The following is a 23870-nucleotide window of genomic DNA, read 5'->3' as shown; positions in this document are numbered from 1 at the left end:
TCAATGGAAAAGACAGATCTGTGGGGAGTTTATGTGAATCTTAGAACGAATCCTTAGAAGAGGGAAAGTGGATGTACCTCTTTGAAGAGAGCAATAAACACGTTTTGTTTTGGAAGACTTCTGCTTCTTTTGATTATATTTAAACAGTGACCATTAAAAGGTTAGGTTGCTACATTTGGTGTTAGAATAAGAGATATGAACTAAACGTGCGGAGGAAAAGAAGAATGGCCGTGCCTACGACAAAGAAGAAACAACTACTGGGAGCCACGCCAAGGAGGCACCCAGAAGGAGAGTGTGCAAGGAAAATATTAGAAGAAATACAGTGAGAGGTGGAGAGGAAGAGAGATGTGCAATGAGATGCAGGCCTCATCCCCGGGCTGCCCTGTGCCAATGGCTGGCCAGAAGGAGCTGAAGGCAGGGTGTTATGATGGAAAGGCTTCCTGGGAGTCCCACAAGGCCAAGCTTGAGATTCTGGCTCAGGCCAATGCCTGGACTGCTGAACAAAAAGCCACCCAGCTCTCGGCAGCATTAGAAGGGGAGGCATTGCAGATATTGTTGGACATTGGGGATGACGAACATCTAGACTATGAAGTGGTCAGTCAAGCTCTAACCTACCGCTTTGGGGGGCTGAGCTTGCCCTTCTCCTGCATCAGCAACTGTCTGCCGCCCCAGAGAGCCTTTAGGCCAATATGCTGCTGATATTCGTCACCTAACCCACCGGGGATACAATGAGTTCCTCCCAGCAGTACAAGAGGGCCTAGCTACAGATGCCTTCCTCCGTGGCCTCACTCCCGATGCTGTCCACCACTAGGTCTGCCTTGCCGTCCCCCTAAACACTCGACGCTGTGCTGAACCAGGCCAAGTTGATAGAAGTTATCCTGGGGGAACAGTGACCGCAGCCCCGAGCTGTTACGTCGCCATCCCACTTCAATGCCTGTCGCATCCAGACCCCCGCAACCTGGCAACCCGCACCACTGCTAGGGGACACCCCACCGGTGCCGACAAAACCTGACACCCGCATCTGTTGGCAATGCGGGCAAAGAGGGCACATCCATTGTGACTGCTGTACCGAACAACCTGCGCTGCCACTTCCCCTGCCGGGGAACAGGCTGGGGCCGGTGTAAGAGACATGCCGCCAGTCCAGAAGGATGTCCCAACCCTGTCATCGTTGGCTTTGCCGCCTGCCCCAACCCCTCCGGAAACATCAGGTCCTGTTGCATCCCAGGTCAACAGCCTACTCCCCTGGAGCGGCATTGCACAGTTGCCGGGTGAGTCTCTGGGATGCAATGACTGTTATGTGATGATCTGTGTCAATGGTGTCCCTTATTTCACCGTGCTGGATACCGGCTCAACCGTCAACCTAATTAATCCCGTGTCTCTTGAGGGAGGGAAACAATTGCAGCCGGCACGAGCTGCCCTCACCACGGCGAGCGGCGAACAGGCCACCATGCACGGATGGGCCCGAATGCGTTTGGACATCGGAGGCCGGACCTTTCTGCACAGTTTGGGTCGCTGCCATCCAGGAACCTTTTATCTTAGGTTTGGACTTTTTACGGCTGGCCGGAGGCCTTTTGGATGTGCAGGCCCGCACCGTGCGCTTTGGGCTGGGGGCCCACACCTCATACCGGGAGGGATACAAGCACAGCGGGCCCAGGCCACCACCATGATGTCCTCTTGGAGACCTCCCTTTGTTGACGAAACAGTATTGACCGCAAACCATGAAGGCCTGCAAGAGGGACAAGGTGAGCAATGTGAGACCGGCAAAATTGAAGCAGGGTTGGGGTAGCATTATATGTGAAAAATGACATTGAGGCAGAAGAATTCAAATTAGATCCCAGTAATGAAACTGGATCTTTGTGAGTGAAACCTTTGAACAAGAGATCTGGAGGATTAGTGGTAGGAGTGTGTTACAGACCACCCAACTCAGATATTCAGCAAGATGTTGGATTGTATAGTGTAATAAGGACTGCATGTAGCAAGGATGTGGCTGTTATAATGGGGGATTTCAATTTCCCAAACATAGACTGGGAAAGCCCAGTCGGGACTACAGAAGCAGAAATAGAAATGGTTGAGATGGTAAATGACTGCTTTCTAACTCAATTTGACAGGGAACCAACCAGGGAGAGTGCATGTATTGACTTGATATTTTGAAGATTGAGTCAGAGGGACACTAGTTAGAGAACCAATGGCAAATTGTGATCACAATATGCTTAGCTTTGAGGCATACTTCCAAAAAACAAGGTCCAAGTCTAAAACAATGGTCTATAACTTTAGAAAAGCAAACCTTGAAGGCATGAGGCGGCACTTAGAAGAGTTAGACTGGAGCCCATTGGATACAGAGTCAGTTGAAAATGGATGGCTATATTTTAAGAATATACTACTTGAGGCTCAGGAGCAATTTGAACCAAAACTTAGCAAATTCAGGACAAAAAAACATTGGCCAAAATGGTTTAATAGAGGTATGCAAAAAAATATCAAGAGAAAGAAAATGTTGTATAGTGTATACAAAAGGGATAGAGATTAAACAAAATACATAGAATATGTTGAGCTGCAGAGAGATCTTGAGAAAGGGATCAGGAAAGCAAAGAGGAAAATAGAAAGATACATAGCTCTTGGAGCTTTTTTCAATACTACAACAGAAAGAGGAATAAAGGAGGAAGTGAAACAGATCAAGGGCAAAAATTGAAGATGTGGCAAATATTCTAAATGAGTATTTCACAGAGATTTTTACAAAAGAAAAAATTGATAACATGCCACAGGTGAACAATCAGTCCAGTCAAACCCTAACAGAGATCAGGATAAATGAGGAGGAGGTACTAAAGGGACTAGCAGAATTAAAAACAAACAAATCACCTGGGCCAGATGGTACATTTCCAACAGTACTTAAAGAAATTACATTGTATCACTTGTAAAATGTTGGAAAAAATGATTAGACAGAAAATAGAGGAGCATCTTAATGAAAACCATATTCTTGGAGATAGTCAACATGGGTTTAGATGAGGCAGATCATGTCTTTTTTTTGAACACGCAACTGCAGCTGTAGATCATGTGAAAGCATATGATATGATATACTTAGATTTTCAGAAAGCTTTTGATAAGGTTCCACACCAAAGACTGATCCTCAAATTGGAAGCTGTAGGCATTCAGGGTAATGTAAGTAGATGGATTATGAACTGGTTGATGTATAGGAAACAGAGGGTGTCAATTAGAGCAGTCGCTTCTAACTGGAGTGAGGTTGTTAGTGGAGTTCCACAGGGATCAGTACTAGGGCCTTTGCTTTTTCTAATATTATATACACTCACCTAAAGGATTATTAGGAACACCTGTTCAATTTCTCATTAATGCAATTATCTAACCAACCAATCACATGGCAGTAGCTTCAATGCAATTAGGGGTGTGGTCCTGGTCAAGACAATCTCCTGAACTCCAAACTGAATGTCTGAATGGGAAAGAAAGGTGATTTAAGCAATTTTGAGCATGGCATGGTTGTTGGTGCCACACGGGCCGGTCTGAGTATTTCACAATCTGCTCAGTTACTGGGATTTTCACGCACAACCATTTCTAGGGTTTACAAAGAATGGTGTGAAAATGGAAAAACATTCAGTATGCGGCAGTCCTGTGGGCGAAAATGCCTTGTTGATGCTAGAGGTCAGAGGAGAATGGGCCGACTGATTCAAGCTGATAGAAGAGCAACTTTGACTGAAATAACCACTCGTTACAACCGAGGTATGCAGCAAAGCATTTGTGAAGCCACAACACGTACAACCTTGAGGCAGATGGGCTACAACAGCAGAAGACCCCACCGGGTACCACTCATCTCCACTACAAATAGGAAAAAGAGGCTACAATTTGCACAAGCTCACCAAAATTGGACAGTTGAAGACTGGAAAAATGTTGCCTGGTCTGATGAGTCTCGATTTCTGTTGAGACATTCAGATGGTAGTGTCAGAATTTGGCGTAAACAGAATGAGAACATGGATCCATCATGCCTTGTTACCACTGTACAGGCTGGTGGTGGTGGTGTAATGGTGTGGGGGATGTTTTCTTGGCACACTTTAGGCCCCTTAGTGCCAATTGGGCATCGTTTAAATGCCACGGCCTACCTGAGCATTGTTTCTGACCATGTCCATCCCTTTATGACCACCATGTACCCATCCTCTGATGGCTACTTCCAGCAGGATAATGCACCATGTCACAAAGGTCGAATCATTTCAAATTGGTTTCTTGAACATGACAATGAGTTCACTGTACTAAACTGGACCCCACAGTCACCAGATCTCAACCCAATAGAGCATCTTTGGGATGTGGTGGAACGGGAGCTTCGTGCCCTGGATGTGCATCCAACAAATCTCCATCAACTGCAAGATGCTATCCTATCAATATGGGCCAACATTTCTAAAGAATGCTTTCAGCACCTTGTTGAATCAATGCCACGTAGAATTAAGGCAGTTCTGAAGGCGAAAGGGGGTCAAACACAGTATTAGTATGGTGTTCCTAATAATCCTTTAGGTGAGTGTATATACATATACATATATCAATCTATCACTCAATTTGTATTTGTATAGCGCCCTTCGCAGGGTAGCCAGAGTGTGCTTTACAGAGTGGTAAACATACAACAACACACAGCAAAATAAAATAAAACAAATTAATAAATACATAAAATAAATAAAAAGACCTTTAACTGTTGAAATGAACTAAAATAAAGTAAACCAATATCAACTAAACCATAGAAAAACTAAAACTCCTATGGATGGCATGCAGGAGAAAATAAATCTCTGTGGGTCCATGGCTAAAGGCCTAATGGTTGCCTCCCCTCCAGGCAATATAGTTGTTGCAGCAGCGAGGAGATCAGAAAGTTCTTAATGCTGGCTGTGCTGCTGTGGTCTTCCCTCTGGTGGGGACTCTCGCTGGCCCTTGTGGGGTGGGGGGATTGGAACATCAACAGCCTTTGTCTGGCGATGGATCGTCAGACCTTGGGGTGTGAGTGCGCTGTATTTTAGGGACCACTAAGTAACCGGCTTCCTGTCATCTCAATGGTCAACCAGGAGTATATTCAATAAGGAGATCTTTTAAGTGGGGAGGTGCCAGTCACTTTGAAATCTATCCTGTAGCACACAGGCAGCCAGTGAAGATAATACTAGAGTGATGTGGTCATGTTTTTTGGTTTAGTTAGGATTCTTGCAGCAGCATTTTGAACTAACTGAAGTGCAGGAATAGCTCTGTCTGTGATGCCTGACAAAATTACATTACAGTACAGTTATCCAATCTAGATGTAACAAATGCCTGTATCAATTTCTCATATAATGAGAGGAATTGTCTTAGTCTAGCAATGTTTCTAAGATGGAGGAAGGAAGATCTCGACACATTCTGAATGTGAGATTCAAAGGATAGATTAACGTCACAGATGACACGCAGGTTTCATCCCATCTCCTTAGGGGTGAAATTAAAGTCATCATTACTCAGTTCTGTCTTATCAGAATTAAGCATAAGAAAATTACTTACATGTTTCAATCTTGGACAGATAGCAGATTAATGTTTCTATGTCTATGGTATTCTTAGGATTTACTTACAAATATAATTGTGTGTGGTGTGCGTAACTGAAAGTTAATATTATGGCTATGAATGATATCATCTAAAGGGAGCATGTACAATGAAAAAGGCAGAGGGCCAAGCACTGAACCCTGTGGTATTCCATACTTAACTCAGTTAAATTTGAGTGGTTTTCATTAATCTGTACATATTGGTGTCTGTTTGACAGATGTGATTTAAACCAGGATAGAACATTGTGAGACATGCCAACAAGGTTTTCTAAGTGGTGTATCAAGATTTGGTGGTCAGTTGTGTCAAAAGCCACACTTAAGTCTAGTAAAATAACAACAGTGGTGTGCCCTAAGTGGAAGGACTGAAACACATAATTTAATACTTTTAACAGGGCTGTGGCTGTAGCGGAAGACTGATTTAAGTTTTTCATAAATATGATTATTAGCTAAAAAAGCTTGCAATTGGTTTGCACCTACTTTCTCTAGAACTTTAGAAAGGAAAAGAGATTTGAAATAGGTCGGTAGTGTTTAAGTGAATTAGGGTTGGCACTGGATTTCTTAAGAAGTGGTTTAATTACAGCTATTTTAAAGGATTCGGGAGCAGATCCTAAGGATAAAGAGGCATTAATAATGTTGCTTATTAGGTGAATAATTAGTGGCAGACATTGTTTTAGCAATTTAGTGAGTATAGGGTCTATCTGATATAGTTTTTATTTTAGTAATTAAGGAGATTCTTGGTGATGCTAAGGTAGGCAGGGAATGTGAAGGACTGTATGCATTGGCTATAGTATTTGTGTATATTTCAAATTTTATCTGTTTTCTAATGCCGTCAACTTTGCTATTGAAATGATGCATAAAGTAATTGCAGGGGATATTAGGAGGGATAACCTCTGAACTCTTTAATTGCTGATTAGTAAGTGTTGCTATTGTGTTGAAAAGAAAATGCATGTTATTCTTATATGTCTCTATTAAATTAGAGTAACAGGTAGACCTAGCAGAGGATAGGGCCTGCTTGTATCTTATTATACTGTCTCCATGCCATGTGGAAGACCTCTAATTTTGTGTCAGAATCTATGGCATTCTGTTTTAAGTGAGCGAGTGAGCATGTTAAACCATAGTGAGCATTTCACTGGTTTAATTAATCTTGTCTTTAGTGGAGCTACTGTAGCTAAAGCAGGGCTTAGCGTATTGTTTAAGTTATTTAATAATACATCTACAGATCCTTTTTTGTTAAAGCTAGCAGAAGGCCAGGCCGAGTAGTTCATTTATTAATAGCAGTAGGATTTAGGCAATGAGATTTGATGTTCTTCTCCTGTGTGTCTGTTGCTATTCCAAGCAGCTCAAATGTAATAAGGCAGTGGTCAGAAATTGTCTGGTTTTGGGGTGAGATTATTAAATTATGCAAATATTCCCCATGTGTAATTACTAGATCTAGTGTGTGATTGTGGTGATGTGAGGGTCCTGACACATGCTGAGTAAAGACTACAGACTGCAATAGGGTCAGGAAAATAACAGTAAGGGGGTCCTCTAAATGTCAATATGACACTTAGCAGATGCCCTTAACTAGGGCAAGTCATGACGTTTCCAACATAATGTGCCTGATCTCTTCCCTGTCCGTCTACAAGTCAAGCACACATCACCGCTTCTGAAAGCAAAGTATTTCCTTAGTGGGCATGACGGACACTTCTGTCAGCAGATAGTTAACCATCCACAAAACCTGGAGGCGTCCGGACGCATCCGCCAGTGGAAACACCCGTCTAAGTGGGAACAGGGCATAAGTCATTAGGGGAGAGCTTGGTGCAGTGTGTTCAAGACAGCGGTAGGTGAGGGTCAAAGTCTTGAACTGAATGTGTGCCGCTATCGGGAGCCAGTGGAGACAGTGGAGGGAGCGGAGCAGTGGAGTAGCGTGTGCGAATCGGGGCAGAGAGACACCAGACGAGCCGCAGAGTTCTGGATGAGCTGGAGCGGCGGGTAGTGGATGCAGGCAGGCCGGCCAGGAGGGAGTTGCTGTAGTCCAGGCGGGAGAGGACCAGTGACTGGACGAGTAGCTGAGTCGAGTAGTCGGTGAGGAAGGGACGGATCCGGCGTATGTTGCTCTGGAAGAATCTGCAGGTGCGCGTCAGCGTGGTGATGTGCTGGGTGTAGGAGAGCGCAGGATCAAGGGTGACTCCTAGGTTTTTAGCGGAAGAAGAGGGAGACAGTGTGGTGGATTCCAAGGGGATCGAGATGGGGAGGTCAGCAGAAGGTGAGGAAGAGTGGGGGGAAAAGAGGAGATCTGATACTAAAGGAATAGTGTTGTGTGGTCTTAACCAGATTTCAGTCAAGGTGAGCACATCTATGTGTGTGTCAGTTATGGTGTCATTTATTAAGACTGCTTTGCTAGGTAGCGAGCAGACGTTTAAGATTGCAAGCTTAAACATGTAGAGAAGTAATGTGAGAAGGTAATTTCTGTTGTGTAACTTTTACTAGATTGTTGAAGCGAGGGCACTGAGAGGCAGGTATACATCCAAGCCTAGGAAAAATTACTGTTTTAATAGGATAACTATTCATTTTGTTGGTATTATATTTCATTTCGGGACTATGTATTTTATTGGATGCCCCCAGGTAGGGATCAAGGATCATGGTCAGGCTATGCTGGGAGTTACAGGCAGACTGCAGTGTAGGACTGTGAGGCTGCAGCCAGTCAACTAGCTATATTATCAGATAATGTTAGGGCTCCTCTCCAGTTGGGATGGAGACCATCTCTTCTGTATAAGCCAGGCCTTTACCAAAAACAATCCCAATTGTTCATAAAAGCAAAATTATTTGACACATACTGATCTGTCAACCAGCTGTTTAGAGAGTACAGCCTGCTAAAGGCCCCACACCCTCTGTGTAATAAACTTTGATTAAATGTCTTATGTTTATTGTAATTTCCAGCATCATTCAATGTACTATACAGACGTACTCAAATTTGTTGGTACCCCTCCACAAGAAATGAAGAATGCACAATTTCCTCTCAAATAACTTGAAACTGACAAAAGTAATTGGCATCCACCATTGTTTATTCCATATTTAATAGAAATCAGACTTTGCTTTTGATTTTCAACATAATATTGTAAATAATAAAACAAATGAAAATGGCATGCACAAAAATGATGGGACCCTCAACCTCAACCCTCAATCACTGCAATCAAATGGTTTCTGAAGCTCTCAATGAGACCTCTGCACCTGTTAACAGGTAGTTTGGCCCACTCTTCCTGAGCAAACTGCTCCAGCTGTCTCAGGTTTGATGGGTGCCTTCTCCAGGTTGCAAGTTTCATCTCTTTCCATAGATGTTCGAAAGGATTCAGATCAGTGCCCTGCATAGATTCAAGGCACCCTGTGCCAGGCACAGCAAAGCAGCCCCAAAACATAACTGAGCCTCCTCCATGTTTCACTGTAGGGATGGTGTTCTTTTCTTTGAAAGCTTCATTATTTCATCTGCGAAAATAGAGCTGATGTGACTTGCTAAAAAGCTCCAGTTTTGACTCATCTATCCAAAGGACATTCTCCCAGAAGGATTGTGGCTTGTCAATATGCATTTTAGCAAATTCCAGTCGTTTTGTTATGTTTTTCTTTCAAAAGTGGAGTCCTCCTGGGTCTTCTTCCATGGAGGCCAGTTTCACTCAAAAAGCGACGGATGGTGCGATCAGGAACTGAAGTACCTTCACCTTGTATCTCTTTGGCAGTTATCCTTGGTTATTTTTCTGCCATTCACACTATCCTTCTGTTCAATCTGGGGTCGATTTTCCTTTTGCGGCCACGACCAGGGAGGTTGGCTACAGTTCCATGGACCTTGACCACAATGATACCAAACGGCACAGTGACTACTTACCTCCATTTAAATAGGCTGAATGACTAATGTGTGATACTAATTCAAGAAACATATTAGTTTGGAATATCACTATAATCCAATTATTTATTATCTTTTCTAAGGGGTAACAACAAATGTGTCCAGGCTATATTAGAATATCTTTAAATAATGAGCAATCATTTTCACAGCTTCTTTGCTTAATTCTATGACATACCAAAGGCATGGAAGTATACAAAATGCAATAGCTTTTAATTTAATCACTTTTCATTACATCATTATTTCAAAGAGCTGTAAGGGTACCAACAAATTTAAGCATGTCTGCAAATGTTTTGCGGTTGAGTGAAATTCTTTCTACTTTGATCTTCTTGATATGAGTCACTCAGAGAACATGAGTACAGCTCATGCTGAGGTGAAATGTTTACTGACTATTTACACTTATTTTATAAACAAGCAGAACAGAGCATGTACTCAGTGCTGACCATGTCATACTGATGCTAATGAATATAAATATTGTTATGAATAAATATTACTTGTAGTAACAATGACAACAACAATAATAACTAAGTAATCTAAGGATCCTATCCAGTCTATTTTTAAATGTTCCCAAATTTTCAGCTTCAATCACATCACTGGGGAGTTTGTTCAGATTGTGACTACTCTCTGTGTGAAGAAGTGTCTCCTGTTTTCTGTCTTGAATGCCTTGAAGCCCAATTTCCATTTGTGTCCCCGGGTGCGTGTGTCCCTGCTGATCTGGAAAAGCTCCTCCGGTTTGATGTGGTCGATGTCTTTCATGATTTTGAAGACTTGGATCAAGTCCCCATGCAGTCTCCTCTGTTCCAGGGTGAAAAGGTTCAGTTCCCTCAGTCTCTCAGTAGGACATTCCCTTCAGACCTGGAATAAGTCTGGTTGCTCTCCTCTGCACTGCCTCTAGAGCAGCGATATCTTTCTTGAAGTGTGGAGCCCAGAACTGTACACAGTATCCAGATGAGCTCTAACTAGTGCAGTACAGTCTGAACATCACTGCATCACTCTCAATTCTACACTTTTGACAATATACCCTAGCATTCTGTTTGCCTTTTTTATTGCTTCCCCACATTGTTTGGCTGGAGAAAGTGAGTCGTCCACATAGACTCCTAGGTCATGCGTTACTTCATCTAGTTCTGTTCCTCCCATAGTGTCATTATAGTGGACATTTTTGTTACCCAATACTCTTCCCTGTGGAACCCAACCAAACCCGACGTAACGGTCACCAGGGCTCTGACAGTGATCTCTCCACTATGAGCAGGGGGGGGGGGTTGCTGACGGTGACTGAGCGGGGGGGGGGAGGGGGTGAAGTGCTGACGTTGTTTTTTCTAGTAAGACCGGGGGGAGCTGACGGTGTTTTCGAATTATGTCTTCGCACGTCAGTATAATATAAAATCGCACAGAAATGCCTCATGGGAAATAATCAGATTTGGATCAAAAGACCCGGGGCTATTACTAAGAGACCTGGGTCTAACGACGCCACTGAGGTAACTCCTCTAATCGACACCCTCACTTTCCTATACACCAAGCAGTTCATAATCCATCTGCTTACATTACCCTGAATGTCTACAGCTTCAAATTTGAGGATCAGTCTTTGGTGTGGAACCTTATCAAAAGCTTATTGAAAATCTAAGTATATCATATCATATGCTTTCACATGATCTACAGCTGCAGTTGCGTGTTCAAAAAATTCGTACAAATTAGTAAGACATGATCTGCCTCGTCTAAACCCATGTTGACTATCTCCGAGAATATGGTTTTCATTAAGATGCTCCTCTATTTTCTGTCTTATCATTTTTTCCAACATTTTACAGGTGATGCAGGTGAGACTGATTGGTCTGTAATTTCCTGGCTCAGTTTTGTCCCCTTTCTTGTGGATTGGTATGACATTTGCTGTCTTCCAGTCAGTTGGCACATCCCCTGTTCTAAGTGTCAATTGGAATATTTTAGTTTGACTATGCTTTAATATTTATTCAACATTGCACAACCTGACCGGCCGATTTAGTTAATTTTTTCTTTGTTGTTTTTTCATGTAGTTCTGATGGGCTTCTAGACAGGTGATATTTATTCGTTTACAATAGTTATTTGTAAACTGTGTTTATTTTGTATTTTTTTTTAAAGAACATTCATACATGATTTTTTAAGTGTTTATAAGCTGGGTTAATTTTGAAAACAACGTTGTTTTGAGAATAAAAATGGTTTCCGTATAACAGGTTTCTTTGTTAATACACATTCCTGTATTAATTCCAAAAAACTAATTGTAGAATGAAACATTTCAATGTCTTACATTTATTGTGATATATAGGTTTCATATGATCATTATATTTATGTAAAATTAAGTAATGTGCTGCGATATACCAAGCACTGTGATTTGTGTGAGAGCACTGTAGTTCTGACGGGCAGAGTGGTTACTCTGAGCTTAATGCTCCGAGAGAAGACAAGGAGACTCAGATAATGGTAATTATTAGTTTTTTTTTATTGGTCACATTACTGGCGTAGTATATCAACAGGTGAAACTCATTGGATGGCTAGCTTTTGACCCCACGTTGGCACATTCACATTTCATTATGTACAAAATAAAGCTGTGTGATTTGGGTGGGCCGGAGTGCCTGAACCTACCCAGGCGCACCCACAGATAAGCAGTGCAGCGAGGTGATCCAAAGCCCTAGAAGACACAAAAATCTATCCAATACTGTGCAGTACAATTCCATTCAATACATTGAATAGGAATTCGATTTTTTTTAAACAGTATTCTCAGAACATAGTAGATGGAAAAAATGTAACATCATAAGAGTGAAACATGCAAGATCTTTACACCGGTGAGTCATTTTCCAGAAGAGTCTTAAAAGGTCAGCAAGAAAGTGTAATAAAATTACTTAAAGTACTACGTTTTCTCACTGAAGTGGCTTGGATCCACAGACAGCAGTTTACCCATGCAACTAAACATTTAAAAAAACAACCTATATCTGTCTGTTATGAATTGGTGTAATTTTAAAGCAATGATACAGGCATAAGGTCTTAAACACATGGTGTGAAATGTTACAATTTACCCCAAGCCCTGGGTCAGTTGTAACACTGACCAGGGAGAAATGTAACATCGAGATAGTACCACAGTGCGTGTGTTTGTGATGGGGGGCAGGGGTCCCCAGGGGACCAATGGGACCCCGAATTAAATCTGCCACAAAACAACCTTCTACATATAACTCCTGGGAATACGCCACCTTCAGGTTTATTATGGTGAGGGGAAGGATGCCTCACGTCATGCCGTACTATTCTCCCACGCAGGCTCCCAGAGAGCCACCATGGATGAACATAAAATACACAATGTTTATTCATCTTCCACATTGAGACCAGATCCACATTTACCTTAAGTAGAAAGGAAAAACAAATACTTAACACTTAACAAAAACACACAAGACCATACAATCAATCAAAAAAAAAACTAAAATTTAAAACTTTCCCTTTCATTACAATAATGAGACTCGAGACAAAAACTAAAAAGATCCCGTTTCCCTTCAGCCCCCTTCCTTTTCTCTCCATTAATAGTCCTTTAAATTGTCCTTCCTTTGCCCTCTCCACGGCTTCCTTTAGAATCCACCGTCCACATAATAAGTCCATCTCCTTCCACCAGCGCAGAAAGGTCCAGGCATGGCACCCACAGAGCCACAAGTAAACACTTATTCCCCACCCCATCTTCCAACAGCTAAAGCGGATAAAGCTGTACAATGGCATAGGGCTGGGCGATAGGACTTAAAAATAATCTCGATATTTTTAGAAGTTTGGGCGATACACGATATACATCTTGATATTTCATGTTTTTATCCAATCAAGCTACAAAATAAGACCAAAGACATTTAAACAACAAGTCTTTATTTAATCATTAAATATGCAAAACTAACAAATACCACATGCAGGCGGTCATGGTAAATCTATGCAGAATGCAACACATTACAGCACAAGTGTTGTGTGATTACTATTACGTGTGTTATGTTATGGGATATATATGTACACAAATACACAGTATGATTTACGGTCACATAACAATAACACAAGTAATAGTAATCACGCAACACATGCACTGTAAAAGGTGTAGATTCAGGTAGATTTACCACATCAGGGATTATAGTGGCGCATTTAAATAACATCTGCCGGACAGGTACATTTCTTCTCTGACTGTCGCGTTTCGATTCCACTTACCGGTACAGCACGTGTTAATACAAAATAGTTATAATAATAATAAAAACTGTTGAACCACTTCACCGTCATAATAATAAGAAAATAACTTTCTGCATGCGTTTGCATTGCATTCCAATTTATTAAAATGCAATCCAGCTTTATTATTTAATTGTATACAAATGATATCAATCTAAATTAGCGGGGGTGGGGGGTGCTTGGATATTGAGTTTAGCCCGGGGACGAGAGTGGGGCGAAACGTGTGCGCTTGCGCATTAAAGCATCTCTTGGTAATTGTGGTTATTCTGTGTGGAGTTCACTCTCCTCCATGTCTGTTTGTGTGTCTGAATGGACATTTCTTACCTGCATCCGACACGTGTGGAAGAACCAGGGAGAACGGAAAGCTTTGTACAATTTATGAAATATACTGCCGTAAAGAGTGGGATTTGCGACAACGATAGAGCATAATATGAAACGATAGACGTTTTTCTATCGCCACACGATATAGATCGTCATATCACACAGTGGGCCAATAGTTTGCATGGTGAGCACTCTACCCACATCTCCTTGGGTCTGGGTTTGCAAAAGTGTTCAATGTCCACAATGCAAACGTCTTCCTCATCGGCAGTGTCTGAATCTGCTGGTTCAGCATGCTTTGTTTTGGCTTCCTTCTTTACAGGTCTTGTTTTAGACAGGAGAGTTTTGGCAGATGATATTTGTTCCCCATCCAAGGCCAGTATAATGGATGTGGCTGTGAAAATTGTTGTCCATTTCCTCCTTCAACCTTTTGGTGCCGTTGTTCTTGCCCGTCTTTGGGAATGGACGTATAACAAATGGGTTGAAATCAGTGGATGCATACAATCATATTGAACGGCAAGTTCATAAGCACATTTTGACCTGCGTCAATGAAATAAAATATTTTCAAAAATTAAACTACTATTACATTGACTGCAACTAAGATTAAATTTAACTTTGTCCTGCCTTATATCTCAGGATTTCCTGCTTATCCCATGAGGAGAAAACCCATTATAAACATCAGCTGCCCTGATCAGATATGCGGTCAATTTATGCGCCTGAAGGCTCTCTTACCACTACAGTGGCTAACATTGGGTAGCTCCCTGGATCCCTTGTTTTGTAGCTTCTATCTTGCTTTAGAAAATCTGTACAAAGTCAAATGGCAAATTACCCTCATCACATCCCATGGATTCTCTTACCATTTATACGCTGATGATGCCCATATCTTCTGGCCTTTTCCATCCTCTGACCCTCTCATTCCCTCTCGCATCTCTTCATGCTTGTCTGCGATCTCTGCCTGGATACACTCACACCACCTCAAGCTCAACCTCTCTAAATCTGATCTCCACTCCCCCCCCGCCACAACCTTCTACTGATCTCTCCATCTCAATCCCCATGGAATCTACGACACTCCTTCTTCTTCTACTAAGAACCTAGGAGTCACCCTCGATCCTGCGCTCTCCTGCACTCAGCACATCACCACGCTGACACGCATCTGGATTCTGCCTGAGCAACATATGTCGAATCCGACCCTTCCTCACCAACTACTCAACTCAGCTGCTCGTCCAGTCACTGATCCTCTCCCGCCTGGACTACTGCAACTCCCTCCAGCCCGACCTGCCTGCAACTACTACCTGCCCATTCCAGCTCATCCAGAACTGTGTGGCTCGTCTGGTATTCTCTCTGCCACAATTCGCACACGCTACCCCACTGCTCCGCTCCCTCCACTGGCTCCCGATACCGGCACGCATTCAGTTCAAGACATTGACCTTCACCTACTGCTGTCTCGACCACACTGCACCAAGCTACCTTCAGACCCTTGTCTCTCCATATATCCCCTCCAGACCGCTGCGGTCTTCCAGTGCCAGAAGAGTAACCCTGCCTCCTCTCCACTCCCCTTCCTGCAGAGCCGCTCCTTCTCATCCCTAGCCAATAAATGGTGGGACGACCTTCCCACCGAAGTCAAAACAGCAGAGTCCCTGACCTCCTTCCGGCAATAACTCAAGATGCATCTTTTCAGTCTCTACTTAGCCATTTATTCTCCTGTGACGTTACACTTATACAATGTTTTGTCATACTTCATGCTTTTGCATTACTAGTACTCGAATTGTTCATTTTGATTTCCCCTATGCCCCCTTCCCCTTAGCTCTTAACATCTTGTCTACACTTAATCAGCTTTTACAATCTAGGATGCAAGAACTTGTATACACTTGTAAATTGCATTATGCCTTGAACTGTACTGTATTATCGCACTTTGTATTGCTCTTATATTTTGTAATATTGTCCAGGGCATCTGCTAATAAATAATAATAATAATAATAATAATAATAATAATAATAAAAAGAATATAACCTTCTCTTCAACTTAATCTAAATAAGCCTATTTTTAAATTGTCATTCCCATCAGATTTACTAAAAACTGAAATTAACCAAAACCTCTACAACAGCTAAACAGCTTCATTATGTAGCTTAATACTATGACATTATCCCTGATCAAAAGCATCAAATATCTCCACAGACTGCTGATAAACCTGATGTAACTTTTGTGATTCTAACTATAATCACACCAGTATCACAAACATTTTTTGCAAAAATAAAATTATGTTATACGTCACTGGTGTTTTAATTTGTGTTTAGTGAAGGAAAATACATCTTCAGGCTTTGATAAATGTATGAAATGTACCCCCTATTTCCCATAAGTTCTAATATTTACCAAACGCGATTTTGCCAACCACTGGAGTTTAAGAATGTAAGCCTCATGATTGGCAAGGGATTACTGTGAATATATGTATATACAATGAATTCAACCATGTATGGACAAGGCCCAAATTACAATGCCCCACATTTAAAACCATGATTAATGCGAGATAGCCCCTAGAACCCTCCGATTTATGTCCACAGCTCACCTTTAGAATGGTGTAGGACACAGACCCTTCACATCATCCAAAAACAGGAAAAACATCACACACATCACCCTTCACATTATACTTATTTTCATGCATCATTTGAACTATTTTTGCTATTCAACTTGAAATGTATCTTCCCCTCCTACAGGAAACCGGTCCAATAATGGTCCACTAGAAATATTCCAGTCCCACTCTTGCCGTATGATCAAAAGAGCTTTGCAATGTGTCAAAATCAGACATTTGATAGACTGGACAATCATTGGATTTTCATTTTCATTTTGTTTTAATAACTATTTCTTAAGGTTTTGCACTTTGTGTCAAAGGGGAAAAAATATTAAAAAATAAAAACACACTTGCATTCTTCCACAGTAAAGTACACCCCACATACTGCACGCACCACACATAGACACAGATTCACTCTCATGCACCCACGAAGAGGTTAAACATTTGTCAGATGTCAGAAGTCAAGGTGAGTGGTGGTGCTACGCAATCTGCAGTTCAGGAAGGGCCTGCTTCAACTTGCACCTCATGTCTGTTGCGTATTTATACAAATGTATGGTTCCTTTTAGTGCGTTTATGAATGCCTGACGTAATCTATTCTTGGAATTAAAATAACATCAAAATAGAGAATAGCCTGGGAATTGCAAAAACAGAAATTCTGACCACATTTTCAAGAAGCAAACAAAGGCTTAAATATGTACAAGAACCTTAGTAACAATACCAATGGGAGTGCAAAATGTCATAATGACAGAAAGAACAGATAAGAAAAGCACTAGCTACAGACAAGAGAAAAAACAAAAACATTAAAAAGCCACGAAGATAATCACAGGAGAAATTACATCTCGGAGGGTCCACGGGTGAAATGGCAGCAGTAAGTAAAACAGAACATTTTAATATGGAGGTCAGAAAGTCCTCCTTTCCTGCATGAAGGCGTGTGTGGGGTGGGGGTGCCTAGTCTGTGCTCTGGAAATAGGCAGTCAGGGGTCAAGAGAAGTGCTGCTGCTGAGGTACTGCAGCAGGTTTGGTAAGTAGGCAATCATTCTTGAGCTGCAGATGGCCTGCAAGGATTCTACCAGTAAAGCTGTAAATGGCTGGGGGTTTGCGGGTCATTGTTCTTACAAAGTAACCCCCAGCAGGATGTGTGACAAGGGAAGTGGAGGCTGTGGGAGGGCTGCGAGAGGTCGTTGATGTACTTTCATGGATGAGAAAGTGAAGCACAAGGCAGGTAGGGTGCCATAACACCACTGAAGTAAGACTCATATTTATACCATGGTCACCTGCAAACACTGGTCAAGTGCTGATGCAAACAGTGAAAGGTCAGGGAATGGCATGGGCATGAAGTGTTGAGGAGGAGACAGAGTAATGCTTTGATTTTGTTTATGCATTTGTTGGTTTCATTTACTTTTGCCCATTCGTTTTCCTCGGTTTCTGTGCCGTTGTGGTTTTATTCCTTAGTCCTCTTTAAAGCCATTCTCTGTCACTGAAGGAATGCAGTTTTTCATCCAAAGGGATTATAAAGAAACAAAACATGAAAAGGGTGCAATACTTGCCTGACTGGTTATTTTATTTTCAGACCACTGAACCTTATCGTCACTGCTGAACCCTAGATTACAGTCAAGATCAGAAGCAATTAAAGAATGCTTAAGATCAAAGACTTGCACAGACATGATTAAAAAGAAATAAAAGGATAGGATAGGATTTCCCTTCTCTTCTAAGTTTAGACGGAGACTCGTATGAATCATACACTCAGACTTCAGGACCCAGCAGTGAAAATCAATGTGGGTTGGGATATCCCCGAGTGTTGCAAGAGTGAAGTGTTAGTTGTGGGTGTAACAGATTCTCATTGCACTCCACTGTCCTACCCTTTTGTGCATTTCTTGATTTAATGGTTTATACATTCCTCTGGGTAGACTCCCCTCATCCCTGTCTGGAACGCAGTCAAGCTATTACAACTTATTAAATATGAGTCAAATAGCTTAATGCTTAGGGTCACACCTTATGGGTGAAAGCATGAACACATTGAACACTACTACACCACCACTGTTTAAGAAGAGCTGGAGCCTGTTTTCAATCCAATTTCATCCCCTTGATCAAACAACGAAACCAAAAGTGCACTGTAGCCTCTGGAAGGATTCCGTCCTTCTCTGCTATGCATCGTATGTAATCTGAGAGTCGGCTCGCCTGCTGTCCGGTTTGCAATCTCCCTGTTTGTCTCCTCTCTTTTATCCTCTCCCAGGGCAGGGTGATTAGGTGAGGACGCTTGGTGATGGAATGCATGTGGACCCAGGGGAGTTGTGCGGCGGTGATTTGCTCAAAGGAAAACAAATTATAATAAGGCACATGTGCAAGCAATCATAATAATAATAATAATAGTAAATAAGAAATTAAACAATAAGGTGAAAGAAAATCAAATCACACAAAATTAAAGGCAATATAATTCCAAACAAATTACACACAACCATATTGAATAGAGTGAAAGTAAAAGATAAATGTAATAACATTTCGTGATTAAAAGAGCTCATTAACACTGTCCGTGACACTAATAACAAGACAGAATAATGTTCTAACTAAAACTATAAAAATGTTACATTTAATTCCCCTAATAATATACTCAATAACACGAGTCCGGCACCGATAGTCCGTTTATACTTGTTCCTCCACAGGTAGAGCAGCAGTGCAGAGACCACGGGCAGGGAAGTGCAGTGTGCTGTGAATTCCAATATGAAGACCCCTGTCTTACCCTCTAGGTACTCTGGAACAGCCCCAGCCGACCAGCAAGGATCTCCAATACAGGAGGGGTAAGGACAGTCTTGGGCGACAGCAGTACAAGATAAAGAATGATAAAGTGCAAGAGCATATTTCCCTTATTAGTAAGAAAATGTTTCTGATTTTGGTGATCAAATTCAGGTTACTTAGCTAGCTCTGGATAGCCCCTACCATCTGCTCCAGCTGCCAATCACCAAGTCCACTATTGCCAATTATAAACCACTAGGAGTTTCACTACCTTCCCCTTCCCCAAAAAGTCTTGGAACTCAGACTGCACTTTTGTTTCTTGTGAAGGCAGAAATGTCCATCCTTGCTTTAAAAAAATCTAAAAAATTCTAAACAGAAAAAATGACCAGCAAAACCGATCAAAAGATTGGTTGAGAATAACAAGAAATCAGGCTCCATACTATGAATAATATATCTAGCCATTGAACCCCTTGAGAAGTACATTCTAAAATGCTCTGCCATTACTGTTTTTGTACACAGGGAAAAAAGGGAATGTTTTTGTACGAACTTGTTATAATTCTTTCTCGCAGACCCAGTGTCATTGAGTGTGTTTTCCAATTAAGCACTCACCTCTCTCAGCGTTCTCCACTCTGCTTTAAAGCCACAAAAACCCACCATGTGTGTACTTGACCCCTCACTTGCCTCCTCCAGCTCCTTCCGGCTCTACTCCCCTTCATCTCCTGCCTCCTCACTGTTTGCATCTGTTTCAAACAAGCTTCGGTGATTCCACTTCTCAAAAAAAGAAACATTCACTTGTCTGCTCGCCTGACGATCAGGTAACGCGATCTATATTTTAATTAAACGTTGTTGCTTGCCTTAAATCAAGTACTTGAGGCAGGAATTGTTTTCCTGTTTTATTTTTCCAAGCTTGACTGAGTTTTCTCGCTTGTAAAGATATATGGTCTTTTTTTTAAGTTGTATAACTCCTAGAAACAGTAGGGGTTGTAACAGTGGTCCAAGTAGTGGTCCGGACCTCGCACAGTGGTCCACGGAGTGGTCCAGATCACATATCGCAAACTGGGATGGGTTTTATTTTTCTTTTCTTGGACATATCGTCTAAAACCCGTTTACTGTAAAATATGTGGTCGACATATGGAAACTACAAACATAATAATCATAAACATATAATATTATAGTTATCAACCCTACTGTTTATTATTATTATTATTATTATTATTAATAATAATAATAATAATAATAATAATAATGTTTACTGTTATTATCCCGTGCAATCCCTGCACTACTCTGCGGCCTGGTCCGGACCACTGCACAGTGGTCCTTTTTGATATGCTTGAAATTGTTTTGTATGGGTTTATGTAGTTCAAACTGTTACATATAAACCATACAGCCTCCTTCTGGTACAGTACTGTTTCAGTTTGCTCTGGGCGTTTCCACACGTGATCTTTGTGTTGCGTACACAGTTACGTTTTTATAGTTATTTACAGTAAGAAATTACATTTCTATGTGTCGCCAAATATGAAAATGTTATTCATTCCTAGAGTGACTAAAAAGCAAGGTACACTGTGAGGTGTGTATCAACACTTAGGCTGCTGTTTCCGTATTATAATTGTAATTACATTACCACGTTGCTATAATTGATTAAGTACATTGTGTATTGTGTACATATTGTTCAATCTATTACTTTTAAACATTTTTTTCCTTTTAAATAGCGGTCTCTGGTTCTCAGTTTTCCTCACTTAGTTTCTCGTGTTTCTGATTCGAACTACATACCCAGACTGCGATTTCTTTGACATGGACTAATTAAAAAATATATAATTCAAGGTTACCGATGGAAACATTGCGTTAAAAATATCCCCATATGGAATAAACCTATACACTATACCTACTGTAGTTTTCTGTAAACTTTGACAGAATATTATACAATCAACTGTAGTAACTGTGACGTACTGGTCCGGACCAGGCCGCAGAGCAGTACTGTGCAGTGGTCCGGACCTGGGAAATTGTACGCAGACGAAGGCATGACATATCCATTTTCAAGCAGCACAGCTGTACTGTGTGGTTAACAGACACAACCCCACTCGTGTATTGTACGGAAGACTAAAAACAGAGCGCCTGTGCGCCGCTGTGATGGCCGCTGTGACACGGGGCGCTGTGCTCGGGGCTCCGCTGGGACTCGGCCCGTATGCCGCCACAACACTGGAGGCTCAACACGGCACTGATACACTGAGGGCTCAGACACATGTGCTCGTCATACACAGAGGCACACGGACAATATGAACATGTTAATGATTATCATTACTGTAGTCTGGATAGTTTTAGGAGTTTAGAAAACTAAAGCAATGGCAGCGCAGTGTCGGGGCTGCAGCACTAGAGCTCTCGGCTCCGGACCGGACACTGTGTGCATGTGAACACTTTCTGATTTTGTTTCTGATTTTTGTTTTTGTTTTTAAAAGGCATAACTATATCGGCTACTTAGTGGTTAACATACTTAATGCCTTCCCCGTTATTGCACGGGATAATAACAGTAAACATTATTATTATTATTATTATTATTATTATTATTATTATTATTAAACAGTAGGGTTGATAACTATAATATTATATGTTTATGATTATTATGTTTGTAGTTCCCATATGTCGACCATAGAAGCGTCTTTTTTTAATGAGTTTTTTTTATATATATATATCTCCTTTAAATGAAAAAAAAAAAAAAACGTAGGCCTTAAGAAATATGACTGTGTTTTCCTATTTAACCTGGGTTGCCACAAACTTGACTGTGTCTTCTTGTTTGTGAAGAAGCAGGACTGTGTTTTCCTGTTTGGGTTCCCGCAGACAAAAGTGTGTCTGTAAACTGCAGCGTAGGTTTGACCTAAAAAACTAAAAAGCGCTAAATAATTGTTCAATATCCTACGGAAGCATATTGCTGCCACACGAAAAAAAATAAAAAATAAAAAAATAAATCACGTATTCACGTGACAACTATCACGTTTTTACGTGATACTGAATTATCACGTTTTTACGTGAAATGGAATTGTCACATAATAACAGACTGAACTAGGATACCGGAAAACAATGATGTCAGACGTTGAGGATTTTGTACCAACTTATTTTAGGTTGCTACTAACGCAATACTTATCCAATGACATTTTAAATCACAGTCCATCTTAAAAATATCTGTGAAAATTGCAACGCACCGTTTCTCTTTAATTAAAGTCCATGCGTCCAGATATTATTTGTATCATCTTTATTTACACATTTTCTTCAAAACGAGGTGCAGGTAGTTGAAAACCGGTCTGTGACCCAACAATACACCATCTATCCCCCCCCCCCATCCAATTTCCTGAACTATTTCACTCCTTCCCCTTTCTCACCCAATTATCAATTACGTTAATGATCAAGTTATCAAATGAAAAATTGAATTATGTATACTCAATGCAACATACAGAAATACAAGTTAAACAAGACATATTATTATAAATGTTTATTAATACATAAATTGGCTCCTACAAACATTACTATTTGAAGATCAGGAATAGTATGTGATCATGGACAACAGAGCATGTCGATCAAATTGAATCTGGGACATCTCACATTCTATCAAGACAACAGTAATAATCTAATAACTTAAAAATAGAAACTACTCAATATGAATTATCCTGAACAAATGCACAGTATGTATATCATCAGACTATCGTTTTAGCCTGGGTGGAAACATACATACACGCAGTATACACTCACCTAAAGGATTATTAGGAACACCATACTGTGTTTGACCCCCTTTCGCCTTCAGAACTGCCTTAATTCTACGTGGCATTGATTCAACAAGGTGCTGAAAGCATTCTTTAGAAATGTTGGCCCATATTGATAGGATAGCATCTTGCAGTTGATGGAGATTTGTGGGATGCACATCCAGGGCACGAAGCTCCCGTTCCACCACATCCCAAAGATGCTCTAATGCGTTGAGATCTGGTGACTGTGGGGGCCAGTTTAGTACAGTGAACTCATTGTCATGTTCAAGAAACCAATTTGAAATGATTCGACCTTTGTGACATGGTGCATTATCCTGCTGGAAGTAGCCATCAGAGGATGGGTACATGGTGGTCATAATGGGATGGACATGGTTAGAAACAATTCTGAGGTAGGCCGTGGCATTTAAATGATACCCAATTGGCACTAAGGGGCCTAAAGTGTGCCAAGAAAACATCCCCCACACCATTACACCACCACCACCAGCCTGCACAGTGGTAACAAGGCATGATGGATCCATGTTCTCATTCTGTTTACGCCAAATTCTGACTCTACCATCTGAATGTCTCAACAGAAATCAAGACTCATCAGACCAGGCAACATTTTTCCAGTCTTCAACTGTCCAATTTTGGTGAGCTTGTGCAAATTGTAGCCTCTTTTTCCTATTTGTAGTGGAGATGAGTGGTACCTGGTGGGGTCTTCTGCTGTCGTAGCCCATCTGCCTCAAGGTTGTACGTGTTGTGGCTTCACAAATGCTTTGCTGCATACCTCGGTTGTAACGAGTGGTTATTTCAGTCAAAGTTGCTCTTCTATCAGCTTGAATCAGTCGGCCCATTCTCCTCTGACCTCTAGCATCAACAAGGCATTTTCGCCCACAGGACTGCCGCATACTGGATGT

General features: G+C 41.4%; 1 long non-coding RNA gene across 1 annotated transcript; it reads left to right on the top strand.

Moving 5' to 3' along the window:
* Positions 1-20365, top strand: LOC136752838 (uncharacterized). Its single transcript, XR_010817350.1, has 3 exons — positions 1-1742; positions 19156-19290; positions 19916-20365. It is a non-coding gene; the product is annotated as an uncharacterized LOC136752838 (long non-coding RNA).
* The last annotated feature ends 3505 nt before the right edge of the window (positions 20366-23870 follow it).

Source organism: Amia ocellicauda, chromosome 7 (genome assembly GCF_036373705.1).
Source record: "Amia ocellicauda isolate fAmiCal2 chromosome 7, fAmiCal2.hap1, whole genome shotgun sequence".
Classification (NCBI taxonomy): domain Eukaryota; kingdom Metazoa; phylum Chordata; class Actinopteri; order Amiiformes; family Amiidae; genus Amia; species Amia ocellicauda.
Note: the sequence above shows the minus strand (reverse complement) of the source record. Positions and strands in the feature narration are given on the sequence as shown.